The sequence below is a fragment of the Zootoca vivipara genome, chromosome 8 (assembly GCF_965207765.1).
Source record: "Zootoca vivipara chromosome 8, rZooViv2.hap1.1, whole genome shotgun sequence".
NCBI lineage: Eukaryota > Metazoa > Chordata > Lepidosauria > Squamata > Lacertidae > Zootoca > Zootoca vivipara.
The window spans coordinates 29302764-29327752 of NC_142591.1; the positions used below are offsets into that span (position 1 = coordinate 29302764).

At 43.4% G+C, this 24989-nt stretch overlaps 1 long non-coding RNA gene across 1 annotated transcript in view; it reads right to left on the minus strand.

Annotated features, from left to right (window-relative positions):
* LOC148684787 (uncharacterized) overlaps nt 1-10815 on the minus strand; it is a 72920-nt gene extending 62105 nt beyond the window's left edge. The window contains exon 1 of the long non-coding RNA XR_015951687.1: nt 10574-10815. This is a non-coding gene — a long non-coding RNA (uncharacterized LOC148684787). The remainder of the gene's footprint in view (nt 1-10573) is intronic.
* Between the last annotated feature and the right edge of the window lie 14174 nt (nt 10816-24989).

Below are 24989 nucleotides of genomic sequence, written 5' to 3' on the forward strand. Positions count from 1 at the left end.
TTATAAAAGTGCACTGAGGCATTGAGATCCCCCTTGGACCTTCACACTAAACTCGCAATGGACAAAGGCGCACGCACCTGGAAAACTGAAGCTTCATCTGATAAAACATCTAGAGTTGTTTCTAGACCAGGATAACCTGGCCACTGTCAGTCACGCACTGGTAACATCCAGATTGGGTTGCCCCAATGTGCTCTATTTAGGTCTGCCCCTAAGATTGGCTCTGAAGCTGCAGCAAGTGCAAAATGCAGCAGCTCAGCTGCTCACTAGCACAGAATATCACCACCATGAAGCTGAACTGATTGCACTGGTCAAAGGACTATTTATTTCCCACACCCGTTTCCAGTTGAAAGACATTTCCCCCTCTTTTCCAAATATCCCATTTTAAAACACAAGGAAGGAAACAAATCCCTAGGCAAAATATTGCATTTTGGAACAGATTGCATTAGTGCAGTCAAAGAATAAATGGCTGCTGGAGACAGCACCCTAACAATTTCATCCATCTCTCCTGCAACAGAGCCAGTAATCTCTCCCAAAAGCAAATGAAAAGTGATAAAACAGAGAGACATTTTTCTCCATAACTATCATATACTCCTTTTTGAGAATAAAATTTAAAAGTGGCTCTTTTTTTAACCCCTGCTAGACTCTAGCAATCATGAACTTCAGGACAAGGGTACATATGTGCAGATAATTATATGTTCCTTTAAAATCTTCTCATTCTGCCTGAGGAATGTCAGTTTAAGGATCCTACAGATGACCTGTTTATTGAATAGTCCTCCACATTGACTTGCACAAACCTTATCCAGAGGTTAGATCATGTCCAGTCTTTACTGAACATTCAGTCTGATTTATTTTGTCACAATGAGCATTCATTCTGAATTCATCCTGATAGGTTTGTGCAGTGTTTATATATTTCCCCATTAACGATTTGTTCATCCCAAATTTTAAGTGCATTTCCTATCACTTTCCTACTATATATATTTTTTAAAGTGGATTTATTGCACCAGGGTGATCCACTAACAACATGAACCGTAATGTCCTGAGTGCACTTGAATCCATCCCCAAAATAGTCTGAAGGTGACCTAAGTTAGGACTGTGTGTTCCAGCCAAGAATATCAAACTAGGGAATTGCATTCCCACAGGATGGAACTATCACGGTCATCTTCCTTGCTTCCCTGCAGTGAGTAGATGGGGGACCTGGGGAAGGAGGCAATGGCTAGTCACTATGAGACAAAGTTCATGAATATTGATTCTTTGATAGTCCTCATTTTACCACAAGATGCTAACTTTCCTTTCTTTTCATTTTGTATTCATCCTTTGACTATGGAAGATGCTGTCTTAGTGAGGTCAACCATCCCTATTTCACTCGTGTGCAATATCACAGATATTGGTGAATACTGAATAAACTATGTTCTGTGGCCAGAATTGAAATCTGTGTATTTTATAAAATAGCTTATACTTCCCCCTCCCCAAAAACTTGCACCGTGTGACATTCCCCCTTCCTGTTCATTTTACCCACATTACAGCTGTAAGTCTATAAATGACAGGCTGCAGCCTATCATCAGCTGACAGATCGCCCTGCATCAGCTCTGAGAGAATGGGAGAACTTGTCATCTGTCTGGTTCTCCTCACATTCTCTGTCAGCTTCACTGCATTCGGGTTGCATGTCACAGCCATCTGAGCAAGTTGAATGTAACAGTGTAAACATCAGCTTGGGAGCCAAATCAATCAAATGTATGACTACAGCCACACCGGAGAGCTTGTGCTATGGTGATAAAAGAACAGAGACTAAAAGGGGGCTTCTTGAAGCCCTTCAGTGTGCTATCACTGACATTTCATTTAAATTCCTCTGTTTTCTGGGCTTTAGCTATTGGTGGCTTAAATGAGAAAGGGAAAATTAAACAGCTGTTGAGTCCTAGAATGGTTCCTGACGACTAAGCTTATCTGAGGCCAAGCTCTGTCATTCCTTTGCTAAGTTTCTGCATGCCAACACAGGAGGAATATCAGCTATGCATGAAAATTTGGTAAATTTGCATTGTCTGTGTGAGAAGCCCCAAACCAGCTGATGGCTTTTTGCTGGTGATGCTGAGGGCTAGTATATCACTTCCATCACATGGAAAAACATCATGCATTCCATCCAGGTAGAATGAGGAGCATTCTTAGCTCAGGCAAGATCTTATTGACTCACGTGAAGTTCAGATCCACAAAATGTCGGCCACCATTCCCAAGCAATCTCACATCCAACCTTCTGCAGGTCTATCTACACACACAGAATGATGTGGTCAAATTGGTAGAGTGTAGTGTAACCCTGGGGCCTGCAATGAGGGAAGCAGGTGCTTGAAAACACCTACACCTCCCCAAAAAGATTTCCTGAAAGTATAAAACTAATATACAGTGGAACCTCGGGTTGCGGACGTAATCCGTGACGAAGCTGTTTTAAGTGGTATCATGCCTTAAATGTGTGTTGTGACTGTAGCCTTTGTGTATGAAGCAGGTCCAGTAAGGGGCAGAAAGTGGGAAGAGAGGGAGAAGCCTGAGGGGCAGAAAGGGATGTATTCAGCCCCTGGGCCTGTGGTTTACCACCCCTGGCACAAGCCCAGGCTGTGAATATCGATACAGGAGCAAGGGGATTCATTGGTGTATTTAAACCAATTTGGAATGGTTTGCTTTTCTTAAGAAAAACCCTACTCTGAAACCACCAGAAACATTTTTCAGAATGTGAAAAGCAGTGGGAACTTTCCCCCACTCTATCCCCCCCTGGGAGAGTTCTTGCGAATATGTAAGATTGAAGATTGCAGTCTGAGAGAGGCAGAATCGTGACAAGAGATCAAATAACCCCAGAATCATCTTTAACCTTTCCTACCCAGCTACCGAATTGGCTTGAAGGTCTGAGGAAGTTAATGGCAATGCCCATGACAATGCAAATGACAAAGTGTCTCTTTCGCCCAGCTGAAGTGGCATTTATGGGAATATTTTTCAGCCGTGTTCCAAGAGAATAACGTTCAGTGCACTAAATAAATAACGTCAGGGAAAAATGTCAGGAATAATGCCAAAACAATAATGACTTTGTAGCAGTTATAGAAAGCGCTTTGAAGGATAACAAAAACTTTAGGCCAAACAAAAGCAGGCTGTTTGGTTTGCTCCGCATGGTATGTTTAAGCACTGGGCTGTTTGAACAGCCTGTGGGAACTTAAGCGGATTCTCTGGGGCTGCCACAAGGAAAAACAACTGACCGGGTTACAGGCTTATAATGGCTGCATTTGCATTAGCCAGTGTTTCCCCTCAGATCTGTGATCCCAATCACATGGTCAAACATGCACTTGCATTATTAACACACAGGAATTCCCATAGAAAATGGGGCCGGATGATGTAACCCCAGTAAACTTAGTATTCCTAAGCCATTGCCTGAGTCCCAGCATTGCCCAAGACAGTGATTTTCAAGGTTTCTTAGAAGCCTATAGGAGATTCCTCAATAAGATGATCACTTATCATCACATGCTGTTTACTCACAGCTAACAGCCTTCCCCTGTAATGTACAGATAGAGTGGGACTGTTGGGTTGATTCAATTTTCTCTTAGCTGATGTGAAGTACATTTTACTTCATAACTTTCTTTCTAGGAGGACTAGATACTCACTTTTTCCATATAAAAATGAAAGCTCATGGTCTAGGGCCCTGCCCAGGAGTGTCAATGAAAGCTCAATAAAGATCGACAGTGGGATAGCCAACATGGAGCCCTTAAGATGTTGTTGGAGCACATATAACATCATCCCATGCCGGCTGGGACTCAAGGGCGAAGAAGAAGAAGAAGAAGAAGAAGAAGGAGGAGGAGGAGGAGGAGGAGGAGGAGGGGAGGAGGAGTAGTTTGGATTTGATATCCTGCTTTGTCACTACCCGAAGGAGTCTCAAAGCGGCTAACATTCTCCTTTCCCTTCCTCCCCCACAACAAACACTCTGTGAGGTGAGTGGGGCTGAGAGACTTCAGAGAAGTGTGACTAGCCCAAGGTCAACCAGCAGCTGCATGTGGAGGAGCGGGGACGCGAACCCGGTTCACCAGATTACGAGTCCACCACTCTTAACCACTACACTACACTGGCTCTCATAGTCCGACAACATCTGGTGACACCAGGTGGTCTACATTGACTGCCAGCAACTCTCCTGAGTTTCAAGGAGAAATCTTGTCAAGCCCTGCCTGGAGTACCAGGGAATGGGTCATACGGTCTACTTCTCTCATGACCGTATCACACCAGACTGTATCACACCAGACCACACACTGGAAGTTAGTACACTGGAAGGAAGTGACTAGCTTACTTTTAACGAAGGGCAGTTTTTAAACTTGATTCCCCATCTGCATGGTATAGACTGGTTAGGTTGTACAATAGGCATTTTCTCTTTTGTTGCTTTAGTTTGGGTGCAGCAAGTGTGATGACCCCAATTCCCATTACCCCCGACCAGTTGGGGCTGTGGGAGTTGTAGTCCAACATCATTTGGGAGGCCACCATGTTGGCTAGCCATGGGTTACTTCAGGCATCCCCAAACTTCGGCCCTCCAGATGTTTTGGACTACAATTCCCATCTTCCCTGACCACTGGTCCTGTTAGCTAGGGATAATGGGAGTTGTAGGCCAAAACATCTGGAGGGCCGCAGTTTGGGGATGCCTGGGTTACTTGCTGCCATTGGGGTGATCTTTTCCTCCACTCTTTCAATAAGTACTTGTTCATTGAGTAAGGATCCTAAACTATGCTACTAAAAGGCTGCAAGATCCAGCTTCCTTAAACATGTTTACTTGCTTATTATGTGAAATGTATTTGCCTGTGCTTGCACACCATCCATGTGGCATTTGTTCAAATTGCTCTCCAAATAGTTTCCAGTTTTAATCACAATATGCTAAGAAACCTTACAATGAAGATTTATGTCTTGCAGCTAAACAATTCACAAAAGCTAGTTTTCCTTTTCAAAGCAGATGGATTGCTAAATCCAGAAACAAACAGTAAAGGCATCTTAAAATGTGTCCCCACAATCCTCCCAGTACAGCATTATAATTGTTTGTAATGAAAGCATACAGAAGACCCAGAAAGGCTCCCCCCAAAAGAAACATACATAAAGGATGCCCCAAGATTCCATCTTTCTGCATCCAGCTTCCTACAACATCCAGCATTTTTATTTCATTCCCCTTCCTTTCTGTTTCACACATACACTCAACAAGATCTCAGCTCTCCCCACATCCTGTTCTACTATTTGTCATATCAAATGCTACCAAGTCCAACCCAGCAGTGATATATTCTCTGAATTGTTTTTCAGTTACCAGATGAATGCCTGGTTTCCTTACAAGGTGAGCCAGTAGGTCTCCTGGCCAATGTCTAACTTCCCCTCAGGTGTGTTTGTTCACCTGGCTAATCCTAATAGGCAAGTCATAATTTAGAGCTGAAGGTAGCTGTAAACATGCCTTCTTGACACATACCTGTAGTTTTTTTTAATATACTATTGATTATATTAACATGCCTACCAATGATTAAAAATGCTTGAACCAAGTGAGATTTGGGGAAAATTCTGGCCTGTCTTATTAAACCAACTTCCAGGACATAGAATCATAGAATTGTAGAGTTGGAAGGGACCCTGAGGGTCATCTAGTCTAAGCCCTTTGCAATGCAGGAGTACTCAACACGTGGTTCCCATCCAATTTGAAACCAAACTGGACCCTGCTTAGCTTTGCAAATGTGCTAGCAGTCTTATTGCATCCATTAGAGCCACAGGAGGGCCTCACTATGATCTGAGCAGGTTTGAGTAGTATGATTGGGGGGGGGGGGAACAGGACCTCTCAGATAAGCAGTTCCTAGCCTCTGTAGGTCTTTATATACCAGCAGTAAAGCCTTCAACATGACTTCATAGGAAGTTGGCAGCCAATGCAGATCATTTGACAGCTGTGCTACATGCTGGTGAACATGCTCCTAACATCAGCCAAGCTGCAACACTCTCCACCCACTCTTCTGGGCCAACCTTAAAGGCAGACCCAAATAAAGTGCACTGCAGTAATCCAACCCTTGCTGCCTCAGTGGTTATTTACTAGGGATCAGGGAGAAATTCAACTCACTTCACATTTAAAGGCAAACCTACCTAATGCACACTTTCTGAAACAATGCATGGCCTGAAACACAGCCATTCTCTGGAACTCGCACTGCCCTAAATTTGTAATGCAGTTCTCCTGCCAAGTATTAGGATGCATATGCATGCATACAGTAGTGAAAATAGCATATAGAAATGCATTATTCAGATAGATCTGTAGGAGATTAAAAAATCAATGATGATGGTAATGAAAACAGACATGCAAAGTTGCATACAAAAAATGTGCACCTTGGTAGAAAACCATTATTAGGAGAGATTCATTCCCCTTGCTAAACAGCTGGTCTATAATATTATTGCTCTGAGGCATACAGGTCTTGCTGGCCCTGTTCTTCCATCTAAAGGTGCTGTAATTCTAGTTAGCTTTTTTTAAAAAATTGATGGGCATCCTGGTCTGCATGTTACCTCCAGACCTGCCAAGCCAGCAAAGCACTTTGACTGTTCCTCAGCATTATAAAACCACAAATGCCATAATTCCCCCAGTAATTAGACATTATTCTGTTCAGTTCCTTGCAATCCAGTGGTTCACGGCCTTCACCTAACCACTCCGGTGCCTTCATCAAACCCATGATGCTACCTGAAGCACAAAGCTTCTTCCTGTCACATGGAAGGGATGGCCTTGAATGGGCTTTGTGCCTGCAAATCTGACCTATAATGTGTATATGGGGTTTGTTTGAGGGCCAGGAGCTGGTGGTGTTTGGTGATCTTTCTTGTTTTGGACACAGAAATTACCTGGGTTACCTGCTCTGTGTTAGTTAGTATTAACTTTTCTGCCTATCTAGTTAGCAAGTTTTGCCCTCAAGTCCTCTTTTCCTTAAAAAAAATAAATTCCTTGTAACTATAGTGTACTTCAAAAAAATTATGGAAAATGTTATTTTCCCTCAGCCCTGCTATGCTTCACCACATTTTCCTCTGTGTCCATCTGGCCATATGAGTCATGCCCCTAGCAATCTGGGATCTGCTTCGGACTAAGCAGTGTAGCAAGTCATGAGATCTGAAGAAAACTGTCTTTGGTGGTGGAACACTTCCTTTTTTTACTTTTGGAGAGCACAGTAACTGTACTCAAGAGTACCAAGAGACATCCCCACCCTCCCTGCAAAAAAACCTTCTCCTGCAAATTTGCATGTGTTGATTTAGGATATGAAAAATAATTTCCTTCTGGCATCTCTACTTCCCACAGCCTGAGTGATTCATATAACCTGTTGGTTAAATTTTGTCCTGGTGATTATGTTTCACTGTACTATATTCTAGTTATTATGGATGATATGCCTATAATTTCCCTTAGAAAAGGAGACACTTTGCCACTTTGCCAGGGCTCTTAAGGCCAGCCTTTCACAACCTGTTGTTCTCCAGATGTTTTGGACTATCATCCCCATTATCCTTCACCATTGGCCATGTCGGCTGGGGATGATGGGAGTTATAGTACGAGACCAGGAACGGCTAAATAAGGCAGTCCTTAGCAGTAGTCCTGACTCCAGGAACCCTCACCTGTCCAGACTTCCAGTCTGAAAAACAAGACCCTTGTTACATGTAGTTGACCACTTCACATGCCCATCAACACTTCCACAAAAAGAAACTGACAACTTGGAAAGCTCTTACCAATCCTGGAGTTGTTGTTGTTGTTGTTGTTGGTCATCTAAATGCCTTAGTCACCATTGAAGAAAAATAGTTCTTTCAAAAAACATTTCCACCCAGAAAATGATTGCTTAGCTAAAATCCTTTGAGTCAGAGCTTTATATTCTTATAGCAGGCTAATTTGTTTCAGGATTTTAACATACACCTTTCAATAATGGACACAAACATGTCAGCTTCAGAGCGTGTCGTCAGTTATTTGGAGGCTTTGTGGACTTGCCTGCAGCACACAGGATTATAGTATTGGGATAATTCAGCACTTTGTACCAAGTAGTACTATTCTCAAGGCAAGCAAAACAAAACAAGAAAGCCATTTTTAAAAAAAGAAAGAAAGGAAAAGGAAAAAGGAGATGATAGTTATTGGTTACAGAATATAAACACAATCATTGAAAGCTGGAAATGAGACTATGAGCCGAGTTTTTACATCCATTATTCACACAGAAATCTCCAACAACAGTAAAAAGTCCCAGAAACTGAACTGATAACATGGATTGTCTTGTAAAAGTCTCACCACCACATATGGTAAAGATCTCAAAAATAGCAGAGGTGGGGGTAGAATAATTGTAAAAGCAAACACATTCTAAGATTGGACTGAAATCGCTGTGTGGGAAAACATGTGGTTGTGTGTTTCTGGTGCTCTGAAATTATTCTTCAGCTATAGGAAGTACTTCCCCCCCCCTTCTCTTTTTTACAAAGCCAGTCTCTCATACTGACATTCTTTTGTGGTAATATGTGTAGGCCGAGAAGCTGAAGACTTGTGGCTCTATTGTGAAGCTCTCTTTTGTCCATATTATCTCACAGCTGCAGGCTTTAATCAAAGATTATTAGATATAAGGATTTGTGTCTAACATCCAAGGCATCGTTTCTACCGAGAAATGTTCTATTTCGGAACTTTAACATCCAAGACAATGACATTAATCTTGGTGTACCGAAAATTAATGTAATACGTGGGATACTGGAAGGAGGGAAACTGTGGAAGACTGAAAGTGTAAATTTGTTTTTCCAAGTTGATGTCAGAAACCAAACAATGTCTGACTTAGGGCTTAGCTCGGTGCTTTTCACATGCTGCTCCAGAAAGAAACCCGAAACTCCTGCAAAGTTCAGCAAGGGTTCTCAAGCAAAACGTCACTGGCAGAAGGCAAAACTTCCCCAAAAGGCAGTTTCATCACTTATTCCCCACCTCAATAGTTCACAGTGTACAGGAGGGTTGGCTGCTAGCTAGAGGTTGGGTTTGTAGCTCATGTAGTGCAGCTCAACCAGCCTTCTATAATGCAGGTTTTGAAAATGGGGACATTTGGGCAATTTGGAGGAGCAGGGGGAACTTGCTAGTGCTGTAATGACAACGAAGCTTCTCTTAGTATCCACCAGTCACCATTTTGATCCTGAATGAGCCCGAACATTTGGGGTGGAGAGGAGCAGCAACCAAATCATTTGGGGCTGCCATTTCTATTCACCACCCACTGGAAGTATGCTATATCCAGGACGTGGGTGGAGCAGGGAATGCAGGATGAATCTCAAGTGGAGCTCTGCATCTAACACTACAGAAAAGGAGGTAGCAAACCCAAAGAAACCCAAGAATGCTACAGTTGCCAGCATCCATCTGTAATCCCTCTCCAAACATTTGCTATACCCACATATTCACACTTACTGATTCTCCACTTTTTCCAAACACGACCCACCCTTTAAAGGTTTGTGTCCAAGCACCCTTTCTTTGGGTCCAGAGCTTTCCCCACCACAAAAAAAAAAATGCTCTCTAAAGCTCAATCAGAACACACAACAGTCCACAGAAAACCCAAACTGATGCTTCTCCAATTGTGCACTTGTAAGTGAGTTTTTGTGGGCAAAGCTCCAGGGCAAGTGCTGGGGGAGGGGCAAGATCACAGTGAGTGATCACAAGAGCTTGCAGCACCCAAAATGGCCGTGTTCTTAGGCAAGAGAGAGAGAGAGAGAGAGAGAGAGAGAGAGAGAGAGAGAGAGAGATGTTCTGGTTTTACCAGGACAGTTGAGAGGGATATGTGATATACTTTACTGGCGCACACAACTTGTGTGCTCTATGTAGAGTCCAAGCCAATCTCACAGGCTCCAGGTCTCAAATTAATCTCAGTAGGAGCAGCCAAGCAGTCCAGTAGAGGTTGGCTTTTCTTCAAGACTAGGGCCAGTTTTAAAGTTTCTTGTACTTAATGGTCTCTATCGCAAATAGCCTGCAGAAAAGTCTACAGAACAACTCCCTAGACTCACCTACCTCTCCCAGTGTGGGATTACCTCTTAAAGGGCCAGGGCACACACACGGACACACTAACACACTAACAGTTACCTATGATATGGAGATTTCCAACTCTGTTAATAAACTCTGAGAACAGAGCTTCAGTTGGTCCTAACTTGTTAATTTTCGCATTATATAAACTGATTATGCCTAAATTTTCCATCAGCCTACATAGAGGTATGGTTAATCCCCAAACTTCCCCTTTCCTTACTGCTACTTAATTACTTACATATTCCATTAAGATATTAATGAATTGCTTGTAATCTTCCTTAAAGCAAAACCCTTTGGGTACAGTTTGCAGTGAGACTCAAAACAAGCTCCCCCTCCTTTCCCAGGTTGTATCTGCTTTCCTACGGTGAGTCAGCCAGCAGCACATACACCACCAAAAACACAAAAGCAAAACCCAACCTTCACGGATTTAAATGTATAATTCTCAACTCACCTAAGGGATTTACCTTTGCAAGGGTGGGGGAGAGCGAGATCTATTAGGATACATCTTAATGCCTGAATCATTCCTTTTCAGAAAAAGGTACTTATGCAAATGAGTAGTATTAAGCAACATACCTCAGCCTCCAGAGAAGCATTGCAGAGTTTTATCTGAAATAACTCTGTTGTTGATGATGGTGGCGTTTGGTGTGCTATTTTGCCTTTACCACAAGAATGGAAGGACAAGTGATACCAGAACATAAAAGCACTATGCGAAAGGAGACAAGGCTCGTGCTGGTACTAGACATTGCCCTCACTGGCTGAGGCTGATGGGAGTTGAAGGATGGCCACAAATGTTGGTGTTTAGTCGTTTAGTTGTGTCTGACTCTTCGTGACCCCATGGACCAGAGTACACCGGGCACTCCTGTCTTCCACTGCCTCCCACAGTTTGGTCAAACTCATGTTCGTAGCTTCAAGAACATTGTCCATCCATCTCATCCTCTGTCATCCCCTTCTCCTTGTGCCCTCAATCTTTCCCAACATCAGGGTCTTTTCCAGGGAGTCTTCTCTTCTCATGAGGTGGCCAAAGTACTGGAGCCTCAGCTTCAGGATCTGTCCTTCCAGTGAGCACTCAGGGCTGATTTCCTTCAGAATGGATAGGTTTGATCTACTTGCAGTCCATGAGACTCTCAAGAGTCTCCTCCAGCACCATAATTCAAAAGCATCAATTCTTCAGCGATCAGCCTTCTTTATGGTCCAGCTCTCACTTTCATACATCACTACTGGGAAAACCATAGCTTTAACTATACGGATAGATATCCTAAATCAATACAGATGTTCTTAATGAAACACTTTGGGCTCTTTGTGTGACTTATTACTTGGAAAAGCCCTACTGCACAGTACTAGCTCGAAGCTCACCTCCTTTTCAGGGCTGTGCTTGAGGCAAAACAGAAAATGGCACCAAGGCCTCTGCCACCACTGCCACCTGAGGTGGCCAGAGGAGGCTTGAAGAAGCCCTGGAATGCTGGCAGTGGCAGGGGAGAAAAAGGAGGCCAGAAAGGAGCAGGTAGCAGTGGCAGGCAGGTGACAGTGGGCAACCATCGCAGTAGGTAGCAAGTGGCATGCTCCTCAGGGCCCAGATCCGCTGCCTCTCCCAACTGTCTTGCAGCCTGCTGTCTGAGGTGACTGCCTCACCGAGCCCATGGGCAAGGCCTTCACTGCTCCTTTTGCATGGTCTTTATGCTGGTCAATTTCCCCCCATAAAATATGTGGTGAGAGAATAATGAGTTGAATCCAGACTCTCACTGGAGGAGGCACTTTTTGTCTGATGCCCACTGGCAGAGGTAGATTCAGGGGAGCATGACCAGTTCACCCACACTGGGCACCAAGCAACCATGGCGAACAATGGAAGGTGAGAGGCGGGGGTACTGAATTTTAGTGGTACACAGGGTCCCAATGAAATTTTAAAGCACGAAGTCCGCCATTGCCCATGAAAAGCTGCTCTAGAGAGTTGGGGGACCCACTAGAACAGCATGGGAAGTTGTGCAGAAAGCTGCAGGGTGAAATCAGTAAAAATTGTCTTTCTCCAACCCCTCTTCTACCAAGAACTTCTGCTGAATCTCAGCCCATTCCCTTAATGAAAGGGGCTCTCTCATTCATCCAAGGGCAAGTCTGTTATATATGGATGGTACCACAATCCTAGGACTGTGGGGGACAGGAGGCGGGCAGGTGTGGAGGACTCCCTGGTCCTGAATGGGGTAACTGTTCCCCTGAAGGACCAGGTGCACAGCCTGGGAGTCATTCTGGACTCACAGCTGTCCATGGAGGCACAGGTCAATTCTGTGTCCAGGTCAGCTGTCTATCAGCTCCACCTGGTACGCAGGCTGAGACCCTACCTGCCTGCAGATTGTCTCGCCAGAGTAGTGCATGCTCTGGTTATCTCCCACTTGGACTACTGCAATGCGCTCTACGTGGGGCTACCTTTGAAGGTGACCCGGAAACTACAACTAATCCGGAATGCGGCAGCTAGACTGGTGACTGGGAGCAGCCACCGAGACCACATAACCCCGGTCTTGAAAGATCTACATTGGCTCCCAGTACGTTTCCGAGCACAGTTCAAAGTTTTGGTGCTGACCTTTAAAGCCCTAAATGGCCTCGGTCCAGTATACCTGAAGGAGCGTCTCCACCCCCATCGTTTTGCCCAGACACTGAGGTCCAGCTCCGAGGGCCTTCTGGCGGTTCCCTCATTGCGAGAAGCCAAGTTGCAGGGAACCAGGCAGAGGGCCTTCTCGGTGGTGGCGCCTGCCCTGTGGAACGCCCTCCCATCAGATGTCAAAAAGGAAAACAGCTACCAGATTTTTAGAAGACATCTGAAGGCAGCCCTGTTTAGGGAGGCTTTTAATGTTTAAGAAATTAGTGTATTTTAATGTTTCTGTTGGAAGCTGCCCAGAGTGGTTGGGGAAACCCAGCCAGATGGGCGGGGTATAAATAATAAATAATAATAATAATAATTATTATTATTATTATTATTATTGGACTGAAACAGATACGATGTGGGAGATTGATGATTAGATCTCCCTACTGAGGCTTGTTTGGATCATAGCAATGGTGCTAGGGAAGGTGCTGAATAGCCCCTTACCCCCCAAACATTTTCTTGATCTAATTTGTCCCCACCAGCAGGGGGAGAAAAGGCATGCACAAAACTATCACCTTTCACCTCCCCTGTTGCTACTGTGGATCAGTTGTGTGTGAGGGGGGGGGCGTTATGGAGAAGATTATTTAAAGGTTTTTCACTAATTTTCACTAATTTCCTGTGCTTTATAAAAATAAAATACATTGGAGCTATGTCCATGTAATTAAAATCAATCCAGCCCAAATTAGGCTGCAGTCCTCCTTGCCTGGGAGTAAGTCCTCCAGTGAATTCAATTTTGTAAAGAAGAAAAGGGATTGCTTTTGAGCATTTAAAAAGTACCATTTATTTATTTTATTTTATTTTATAAATGTATAACCTGCCTTTCAGGGGCAGAAACCCTCACATTACAGCAAGCATAAAACATTTAAATAGCCAGCCCATTAAAACACCTAAGAGCCCAACAGAAATAATTGACAATCACATTTTTTAAAGGCAAATCAAATGTGCAGTGTTGCCCATAGCTAATAATGACATGGAGATATTTTTAAGGTCTGCTCACCCCTGGCTTCATCTAGTCTCATCTGAGCATCCGTTGACACCCATGATAACACAAAGGGATGCAATTCTATTAGCTTGCATTTGAACATACGGGCACATCTTCTAGAAAAGCCATTTGGTCCTGATTTGAAGACGCCAAGTAATGACAAACCTAACCACATCCCATGGTAATCTGTTCCACCGGTTAATTACCCAAAACGTTAAAACATTGTTTCCAATTTGAGCTTGGCTGAATTTGAGCCATGGGGTCTTTTTGGACCATTATCTATGAGATTAAAAAAGACCTTTAGCAAATAACAGCCCCCTGTGTATGCAATTCTGGACTGCAATCACATTACCTTGTAAACAGCTCCTCAATAAACTTTAATCAAAAGGACCTTATTTGAGTTACATCTTCCAAGATGTGGCAATGAAGGAGGCAAAAAAAGGTTTACCGTACCTTGCAACCTCTGCTGCATCCTCAAGTAGCCATGCAGTGGAGTTTTTCTCCCAGTGGTGACTGCTATCAAGCTCAGCTATTGCGGTTTTAGAGTCCTCTGAAACCTGCTGTGACAAACGTATGAGGCATTCACTCTAGACCAGGGGTGTCAAACTCAAATTCATCGGGGGCCGCATCCGCAGTTTAGTCACCCTCAAAGGGCCGGTTGTATCTGTAGGACTATGTGTCCACTCTTTATTATCATAAATTATTGTCACTGCATTCAATTATTACTGTTTTTTTGTAATAATGTAAGTAATAACTAGCTCTGAAAGCAGAAACATAGTCAGAATAACGGCAAGTAGATATTCAAATGTACAATTATTGTACAATTGATTGAAAAATGATTTTTGGTAACTGCACTGGGTGGTGGAGGCTCGCTAGGGTTTCATGCAGGACCTTTGCAGAGCTACTAGTACCTGGAGATGCTGGGGTCCTTCTGCATGCAGGACAGATGTTCTGCCAGTGAGCCACCACCCTTCACCAAAGGGACTGGCTGAGGTTGACTCACTGGAGCTGCTCTCCTGGTTCCAAGGTTTAAGGGCCAGAAGTATAAAGCAGCATCCTATGTTTCTGAGGAGAGGGAGAGGGAGGGGAGGGGAGGAAGGAAGGAAGGAAGGAAGAAAAGAGGGAGTGGGAGGGAGGAAGGAAGGAAAGAGGGGAGAGAAAGAAGAGTAGGAAATAAGGAAGGGAATAAAGAAGGAAAGAAAAAGAAAGAGGGAGAGAAGACGGAAAGGGAGAAAGAAGGAAGGAAGTAGAGGGAAAGAAAGAATAAGAATGAGGGAGAGGAAGAAAGATGGGAAGGACGGAAGGAAGGAAGGAAGGAAGGAAGGAAGGAAGAAAGAAAGAAAGAAAAGAAGGAGTAGGAGGGAGAGAGGAAGGAAAGAGGGGAGAGAAAGAAGAGTAGGAAAGAAGGAATAAAGAGGGAAAGAAAAAGAAAGAGGGAGAGAAGACAGAGATAAAGAAGGAAGGAAGGAGAGGGAAAGAAAGAATAAGAACGAGAGAGAGGAAGAAAGAAAGGGAAGGGGGGGTCGCCGCCTTGATTCAGCGCCAGAAAAGAGCGCAAAGGGACCCAGGGGCAAAAAGCATTTCCTGTGCAGCGTGAGGCAGCGGGTGTCCGTTTTAGGAGAAGTGCGTAAAGCCTCAGAGTTGCACGTTCATGAGGCTGAGCCGCGGCAGCAGGAGGAGGAGGTGAGGCAAGAGGAGGTGCCCGGCAGCGCCGTGCGGAGAGTCCTGAGCCTCTGGGACGCAGCAGTGCTCTGTAGCACTTTGAATCCTCCTCCTCCTCCACACGGCGCTGCTGGGTGCTTTGTCTGTGCTTCAGCAGCAGCAGCAGCCGTTTCCAGGCGCCGAGCCGTGGCAGGAGGAGGAGGATTCAAAGTGCTACAGTGCACTGCTGCGTCGCAGAGGCTCGGGACTCTCTGTGCGGCGCTGCCGGGCGCTGACCCGGCAAGCTGCCTCCTCCTTCTCCTGCTGTGGCTCGGGGCGCTCCACGCAGCGCTGCTCTGGCCGCCTTTCTACCCCCCCCCCCGCCCCCAGCTGTTTGCCGGCGCTTTGTCGGCGCGGCGCTTTAGCAGCAAGGTCCCGCTGCTGGGTCCCGCTGGCTGGGGTGCTCGGCGGGCCACATAACGAGGTCTGGCGGGCTGGATTTGGCCCCCGGGCCTTGTGTTTGACACCCGTGCTCTAGACTTTTGGGTTCACTCTTACCTGGATGTGCCAATTGCTAGTTCCTTTGGAGCTGTCCAGTACTGGTCAGATGTCATGGGATCAGTTTCAGGTTTTGTAATCTGACGGTGTAGACATGCTGTTCTTAATCTGTGCGGCCCTTGCCCTTTGTGGCTAAGCCATTCTAGCCAGAAGAGCTTTACCAAGTGAGGCAAATTCTATTAAATTTAGTAGGGAAAAGATTAGTCCCAGGTAAGTTGGTTTAGAATTGTAGTCTAAACTGCAATCTTCTTCTTTTTAGTTTAATTTTTTAATTAAATTTCTGTTTTACATTTTATAATATTCACTTAAACAACCTTAAAATATCAATGACTTCCCTTCCTCTCTTTCCATGGTTCATTTTGCACAACATAAATCCCTGAATATTTTATATAAACTAAAGCATTCAGTATTCCATTATTATATCCATCAAAACGTATTTACACTGTTGAATTTATCTTAATGCTGCCCACAATTTCAAATAGGCTAAACTGCAATCCTAACCCTACTTCCTCCAAGTTGTAAATCTTATGGAAGTTAACAGAATTTAACTTGTTGTTGTTTTTTGAATGATATTTATTCATTTTTCCCCATCACCAAACCTGAACATTGTTCTTCATGCTTGTATACATATACATATACATACATATACATATACAGAATTTAACTTGTAAGTAGACATGATTAGGAGTATTGTAGGTCACGTATCTCTCTCACAACAAAGATTGCAACCCTATCCCTACTTATCTCACAAGGACCGACCTCCTTGGCTCCAACTGGATGACCTCCTAGGCTCTGCCCAGGCCTAAATGCTACAAGGTCTAGGTGCTACCAGCCTCCACTACAGTAACCCAACCCTGGGATCCCAGTGCATGGGTCACTGTGGCCAAGGTGCCCCTGTCCAGGAACAGCTCTAGCTGAAATAACAGCCAAAGGTGGCAAAAGTTGTTCCTACCCATGGAAGCCGCCACTAGGTGCACACCAGTCTATGCACATGTTCCTTCAGAGGGAGTGGGATCCCATCCATAACAGATAATTCCTGGACCTGGGAACCACCCACCCACAGGGCCTCTGTCTTGTCAGGATTCAGACTTAGCTTATTGACCCTCATCCAAGTGCAGGTCCAGGACATGCACAGCCAGAGAAAAATACAAAGAAATAGAGTGTGTAGTATATGAAAATAGAACTCAGCCTTGGCAAGAAGTCCCTGTATAAATAACATCCTAGACATGAATTGGACAACTGGGAGGAAGTGTAGGTGTGTTGTTGCAAACCCAATTCCTGATTGAACATCTGTTGGATTTCCGCAGAGATATTGGCAAACAGAAGAGGCCAGTGCCATCAATCTAAGCTGATGGAAGAACAGTTATTTCTACTTCTGGCCTAGACTATAATTGGCATCCTGCACCATCTGTACAGAGAGGGAGAAAAATTGCAAACAGGACCAAAGCTGTCATTCAAAAAGTGCAAGAGCTGGAGAGAGAATAGTAGAATGCCAACACATCATGTTCCCTTCGTGAATGATGGCCACCGGTTTTAGAATCTTGTCCTTCCTTCCATCATCTCAGGGGGGGGCAACTCTCTGACTTTTAATATCTGGAAGCGGAAAAGCCACTTAATTTATTTGAAAACACATGCTGTAAAAATCTGCTGTCACTCTTCAACCCCTGAAAAAAATAAAAGTAGGAGCTTCTGACCTTTTGCTGTCATCAGCTGTCCAAAGGGTTCAAAATACTAATTTAGTTTTATCTGGCATGGGCCATTAATTAGGGTTTAGCCATAATTTCTTCAAAAAATGGCCAAGCATGCTCATGGGAGTTGTAGTCTAGGATGATGGGAGTTGTAGTCCAGAATTCTGAAGGTTTCCTATCCCTTCTATAAAGAATAGGAAGAAATTGTGTCTTAGAGGCTCATACCTGCCAAGTTCCGGCCTGAGAAATAAGGGACTGGACCGGACGTAGCAGACCGGAAGTAGCGCTGCAGCCATTTTGGAACTGGGCAAAGCAGTATCAAAAGTCGCTTCTGAGCATACTCTGCCCAGTTCCAAAATGGCCGCCGCACCAGAATAAACCGGGGAAAAACAAAAAAAATCATTTTTTCGGCTGGGGGCAGCTGGAAAAACGGGGGTTTCCCGGGGAATACGGGAGACTTGGCAGCTATGGAGGCTGTGAGCAAGGCTGCTTTGCTTTTGATGATGCATCTTTGCATTTCCCCCCATGTCACCCAGCTACATCACTGCCTTTCTTACCTCCATCCCTTCCTTTCCCATTCCCCATTCACCGTCCCTATAGCACAAACATTCTTTGCTGCATGCAACACCTTGGCTCATGGATACTTCAGGAGAGGAAGATGGCAGTGCAGACTTTTGCCTCCTATGGCAAAATGTGTAGATCCAGCACTGACTCTCAGCATCACAACAACCCCATACAAGGTGGTTTACACCAATAGTAATGACTGGTCCAGGATCTCTTAATCTTCGTGGTTGCACAGGGGTTCGAACCCAAATCATAGCCTGAAACCTAATCTACAACATGACACAGGCTTTCTTTCTCCCCCCCTTTTAAATACTGTATTATTTTATTAATTTTCCAAAAACAAAAATAAAATAAAAACAATACATTTTCAAATAAAATAAAATAAAAGAGTTGACTTACCCCTATTCCCTTCCCTGGTTCCATAGTTTAACATCATACCACATGTCCATTTTAAATTATACAATCATTAAAATTACTTATTGTCCAGTCATAATGTCTTTACATGATCCATGATCACTGCAGATGGTGACAGCAGTCACGAAATTAAAAGACGCCTGCTTCTTGGGAGAAAAGCAATGACAAACCTAGACAGCATCTTAAAAAGCAGAGACATCACCTTGCCTACAAAGGTCCGTATAGTTAAAGCTATGGTTTTCCCAGTAGTGATGTATGGAAGTGAGAGCTGGACCATAAAGAAGGCTGATCGCCGAAGAATTGATGCTTTTGAATCATGGTGCTGGAGGAGACTCTTGAGAGTCCCATGGACTGCAAGAAGATCAAACCTATCCATTCTTAAGGAAATCAGCCCTGAGTGCTCACTGGAAGGACAGATCCTGAAGCTGAGGCTCCAATACTTTGGCCACCTCATGAGAAGAGAAGACTCCCTGGAAAAGACCCTGATGTTGGGAAAGATTGAGGGCACAAGGAGAAGGGGACGACAGAGGACGAGATGGTTGGACAGTGTTCTTGAAGCTACGAACATGAGTTTGACCAAACTGTGGGAGGCAGTGGAAGACAGGAGTGCCTGGCGTGCTCTGGTCCATGGGGTCACGAAGAGTCGGACACGACTAAATGACTAAACAAGAAAATGTCTTTACAAGTATTTTTAAAATCTTGCTAATGTATTAACCTGTGTACATTGCTTCTGTATATATGCAATAAAGTCCTTCCAAACTTCTTTAAATTCATTGTCATTTCTTCTTCTTAATTTCAAAGTCAATTTTGCCATTTCAGCATATTCCATTAATTTCACTTGGCTCTTCTTTAGCTGAGACACCTTCTTCTTTCCAATGTTGTGCTAATAGTATTGGTGTGGCTGTCATTGCATACTTAAATAAGTCTTTTTGCAGTCTAGGTATATCCACTCCTGTAACACCTAGTTGGAAAGCTTCTGGTTTTTTAACCAACGTTATTTTAAACACCCTCTTCAATTCATTATAAATCATTTCCCAATACTTAACAATTTTACAATCCCACCACATATGGAAAAAATGTCCCTTCTGCTGATTTACATTTCCAACCCTTACTTGCTTTATTTTTTATACATTTTTGATAATTTTACTGGAGTTAGGTACCATCTGCACATCATTTTCATATTACACTGCCTTTACATCAGTGTCTGGGGTGTTTTTCCTTTTGTTGAGTTACTCCCAAGCCATGTGGTGAAAAGGAGAGGAGATGAAACTGTCAAGCTCCCCTAAGCTCCATGACATTCAGGAAAACCAGAGATATGTTGCCACTAATAATTATGCTTGGCTTTAGGGTTGTTGTTGTTTAAAACACACACACACACACACACACACACACACACACACACCATGTTTTGCAGCAGGGAAGAATGCAGCTTTTAACTTGCAGAATGAACCCTGGGCATTCCAGCAGCATACATAACAGACCCTCCAAGCATCCCTATTTTCCAGTGACAGTCCTGGATTTACAGAAGCCACCACAGTTTCTGATTTGATCCTGGAATTCCCCACTTTTCCTTAAGATGTCCCTATTTTCATTGGAGAAATGTTGGAGGGTATGGAGTTATGCAACCCCTGGGCCAAGGAGAGAACTAACTATACAACCTTTAGAAGACATCTGAAGGCAGCCCTGTATAGGGAAGTTTTTTAAAAAAATTTTTAATGTTTCATTATGTTTTTCTATAAGAAGCCACCCATAGTGGAACAAGACATCCCTATTTTTCATCGGAGAAATGTTGGAGGGTATGACATAGCCTTCAGTCTGAGCCAGGCTTGAGGAAGAAATCGTGCATAGATCTAGCTTGTATGCAATAACAAATGATCGTGCTTTTGAAATCCGGGTCTGGGAAACTTGGAGTAGTTGCACAAAGTTGCGGCTGTAACTCACAAAGTTCTGAGTGCTGGTGATCAAGCATAACCTTCCCACTTCAGCATTTGAAAGATGAACACAATAAAGAACAGTGTATCAAACTTGATGGCTTGCTGATCGTATCTTAACCTATTCATCACAACGGTGTTGCTCCCCTCCCCCTTTCAGAGATCTGAGCAGAATACAGTGTTGCTTAGACTTTATTTCTGATATGGTAGTCAGAAATAAGTAATGTTGCATCTCATCTGAAGTCAGACGCAGCCGATAAAATAACGGAGCTGCATTTTTAAAACACTCCGTCTAAAGAAGATAAGCAAAGCATCAAAGTCTCGGCAGAGCTAAAAGGAGCCCGTATTGAAATCTTGTGTGCGAGGCCAATTAAAACTCAACCTTTTCTATGGTATTTCAGGCGTTTTCTCTTGAAAAGTCTCTGAAATCCTGTGATAGCAGGGCAGAATGTTGAACAGTCGGCCAGGGGCTTAGTTTCAGCTAGTGCTCATTAACACATTCATTCATTCCATTAGCTCCTTTCAAGCTAATGGAGCTTTTTTTTTTAAAATAAAGATCAGTCCTGAAAGATAAGAGGAAGAGAGTGCTGGTGATCCTAAGTAAAATGTGTTTCCGTTATAGCTCTGTAGCCCATAGCCATCCCACAGGAATATCTGGTTGACTCTCATTAGGAAATTAAACACCAAGATTATGAATGAATGCTGGTTTCAAAGGCAATCATCACTTCTTTGGCACCCTAGTTTTGCTCCCAAGGTGCAAAAAAGATGGCTTCCTGAATTAATTATCCATAATCTTGAAGCTGGGTTCTGAAAGCTGGCTGTAGGAGTGGGGTCAAGCTGTTTGCCAGATCCATGGACTTTTGGACAAGGCATTTAAGTTGAATATGAGAAAGATGATTCAGAACCATTTCTAAGTGAAGGTAACATAAGATGTTGCTGGAAGCCCTAGAAGATTAGAAGACTCTCAGCCACAGAAGAGAATCTCCAAGTGTTCTACTGTGAAATGTCCAGCTGCTTTGCAGGTGTTCTTAGAAGAGTAAAAAGATTCTTCTTGCTTGCCTACACACCAGCAGGGGACTACTAGAGAACTTGTTTGTGCCCTGAAAGAAGAGAAGAATGGGGAGAGGGAAGGAGCTGTCCATGGTTCCTCCTGTTCACAAATTATATTATCAAAGCTGATTGGTTTCACAGCGGCTATATGTTGTTTAGGATTATGCTAAATTCTTCAGACTTTTGCAGATAAAAGCAAAGACAATGAGGCTGTCAGTGGCAAGTTTTTATTCTCTATTCTTGGGAATCCAAGGGCTGCTTCAGGTTTGTTTGTTTTTTAAGCGACATGCATTTTAATAGTAGGGATGCTGCAAAAATTTGTTCAATGCATAATGTGGGTCAAAATTTACACTGTTCTGATAGGCATGCATATTGAAACCTGCTTTCTTTAAATTCACTGCAAAATCATCCAAAAAGTGTTCTAGTATTATTATTTTTATTCCATAGAATTAAGTGTTCTGCAGATTCTTTATTCTCACAGCAATTTAATGCTTTCACATCAAATCACCTCCTGTGCTTTGAATTCCACAAATAAACCCCCAAATGTTCGTTCTCTAAGCGAGCTGCAAAAGTACTTAATGCCGCAATCTTCTTGATGTGGTATAGCCACAAGTTTCTGCATTATTATGACTACAAAACCCATGGTACCCTGTGACTCTGAGTAAACTCAAATGTACATAGCTATCTAGAAACTTCAGAGTGATCAGGTAAAAAGCAATGACATAAGTTCAAATGAAATTTTAACAAAAGATTTACTATGGAAATGCTTGGTAAGGGCTAACAACACATAATCATCAGTAAATGATTTTTTTGCCTAGCAAGTTGTACATAATCCTACAAGAACCTTTGTCCCTCCAGGTGCTGCTGAACTACACCGCCCATCATCCTTGGCCATTGGCCATGTTTACTGGGGCTAATGGGAGTTGCAGTTTAGCAGCATCTAGAAGACCAAAGGTTCCAGATCTACATACAAAACATATGCCCTACCAGTGAGCTATGATCACTCCCTCAGTATCATAGCTAAGAACCCACAGAGTCTGGATGTTAAGGGTGTTTCAGTAGGCATCAAACGGTGCCAGAAATTGTGGAACTATGAAAGCAGAAATCTGTGCACAGAAGAGAGAGAAACTGGTCTTACTTGTGATCTGCGCTTAAGACAAAAGGCTTCCCTGTAATCCCAGCATGATATTCTGTGCCAAATGTACTGAGTTCATTGGAACTAAGAGTTACAATTTAAGTCACTTTCACAGAATGTACCTAATTATGTCATCTCAAGGCTGTAAGAACACAGACTACAGCCAATAACTTGACATCATGCACGACATATGCTTAGCATCTCTCTCTTCCAGGGACAAGGATAACATCTTTGTTTAGCAACAATAGCAAAAAGAAAAGAAAGAACACCCTCGTGTAACTTCTTTGTTACCATACAACTCATTTTTATGTAATAAACATGCTTCTCTCCTTCCTCCCAGCCTGAAACCAAGAATTTGATTTCTCTAACAGCCGTCATAAAAACAATACCAATAAAAGAGCAGGCCAATAACAACCGAGACAAAAATAATCAGCATCAGCAATTGAAATGATCTCTAAACTGCGGCCCTCCAGATGTTTTGGCCTACAACTCCCATGATCCCTAGCTAAGAGGACCAGTGGTCAGGGATGATGGGAATTGTAGTCCAAAACATCTGGAGGGCCGAAGTTTGAGGATGCCTGTCCTACTGAAACAACCACCTGAAGCTCTAAACTGATGCACCTCCTTCAACCAATGTCAGTAAGGTTTTTCTGCCTGGGAGTGGTGGGATTTGTCATCCAAAATATCTGGCGGGCACCAGGTTGGAGAGAGAGACTGACCAGATGAATAAGAGAACTGGCATGTGGGAGTGGGAAGCAAAGGGAAAGAGGACTGCAGGCTGGATTTCCTTTGATATTTCAAATGATCAGCCACCTATTGACTGCAGGCACAGTCAGATACAATTGTGACTCTTAATAAATAAATTTAACATATTCCCAATTTGTATGTGACAGTAGTACTTCTCATTAATGAGATAGCTAATGTGGTAGCGGCCTGTAAGAAAAGGTGTTTAAAACATGGCAAAGCAAAGAATGCAAAAAAAAACCCCAACCAACCGCACAGGTTTCAAAAGCTTATCACTGCTGACCTCGTCTCATGATGCTGAAGTGCACCATTAAGTTGAACCCAGGATGCGAGATTTTGATCGTTCACATGAAATGTTGGGGTTGCTAGAGTAATCAACAAAGCTAACAAAATAATAAATACATTTTTATTCTTTCAGAAAATGTTACCACCTTATCAAGACATATATATACTATGCAACAGACTTGCAGTATGAAGAAGTAAGAGGTTGGCTGACCCGTTTGGAAGAAAATCCTTGCATTATTTAAAAACATCCCCAAAATGGCTACAGCAGCAAACAAGCACTGGCACATTAATTTAGTACCAACCTACCGTATGTTTGTTCAAGTGTGACCCACATAGTGTGACCCACAACATAGTTGGAGACTCCAGGAAAGTGCCAATGCGACTACACTCATAGTTTGAACCTTAAAACCTACAAACTTTTGTGGTGGAAAAGATGCCGATATTTCACAGCGGAGAGAAAACAAAGTGTAAAGTCCAAAGCTAAAATATTTGGCACTGAAGATCCCTTGTGTAGTGCAGAAGATATACATCCTGTAGGGTTTGTCAGAAAAACAATATATGGAGTGTTCTCCTTTGACCTAGCATTACACTCATCTTTTCTGTACAAATGTTATCAGATAGCCTCTTAGAAAAATGGAGCAGTCTCCTGGTAGCTGGGAAAGAGCAAGGGTAGTGATTGCAGCCAGACAGTAGGATAGCTTACACAAACAGCAAGAAGGTCCTCCCTCTGCCCCAGATTTGAGATTAGCATGGCAGCACATGATGTGACTTGTTTAAAAACCATTTCTTTCCACAGGAAAGGATATGAAAGTTGCTATATTCTTGTAAACAAGTATGCAAGGAAGTTTTATTTATTTATTTAATGAAGCTGCACTCTGATTTGAAGACACCAGTTTGTTTCCTTTATCCAGAGGTGCATTTTTTAATGTCCCGGGTATGTTCTTTGCAAAGCTGGAGCCAGCAAAATTTTCTAGGAGCCACAGGGGAGGGGAGAAGTGATGGGGACTTGAGAATGTCATGGGGATGAAGACTCCTGTTCGCATTAATGCATTCCGTTCCATTCTCAGTGGTTCCTTTAAAAAAAGATAGTGGGCTTAGATAATGCCTTAGACCTGGTGTTCACCTCTATGGATATTGGTGATCTGACATTAAGTAAAAGTGAAACAAAAGAAGTGCCATGGACAGATCACTTTCTGGTGCAACTGGACTTCTCCGCGACCCTTCCCTCTGCAGGGAGGTAGGACCAATTCGGATGGTCCGCCCCGCCACTTAATGGATCCAAATGGTTTCCAAAGAGTGGTAGGGGATGTTTTATCCCACGTTGATGGCCTTTCAGCTGATTCCCTGGTGACCCGTTGGAATACGGAG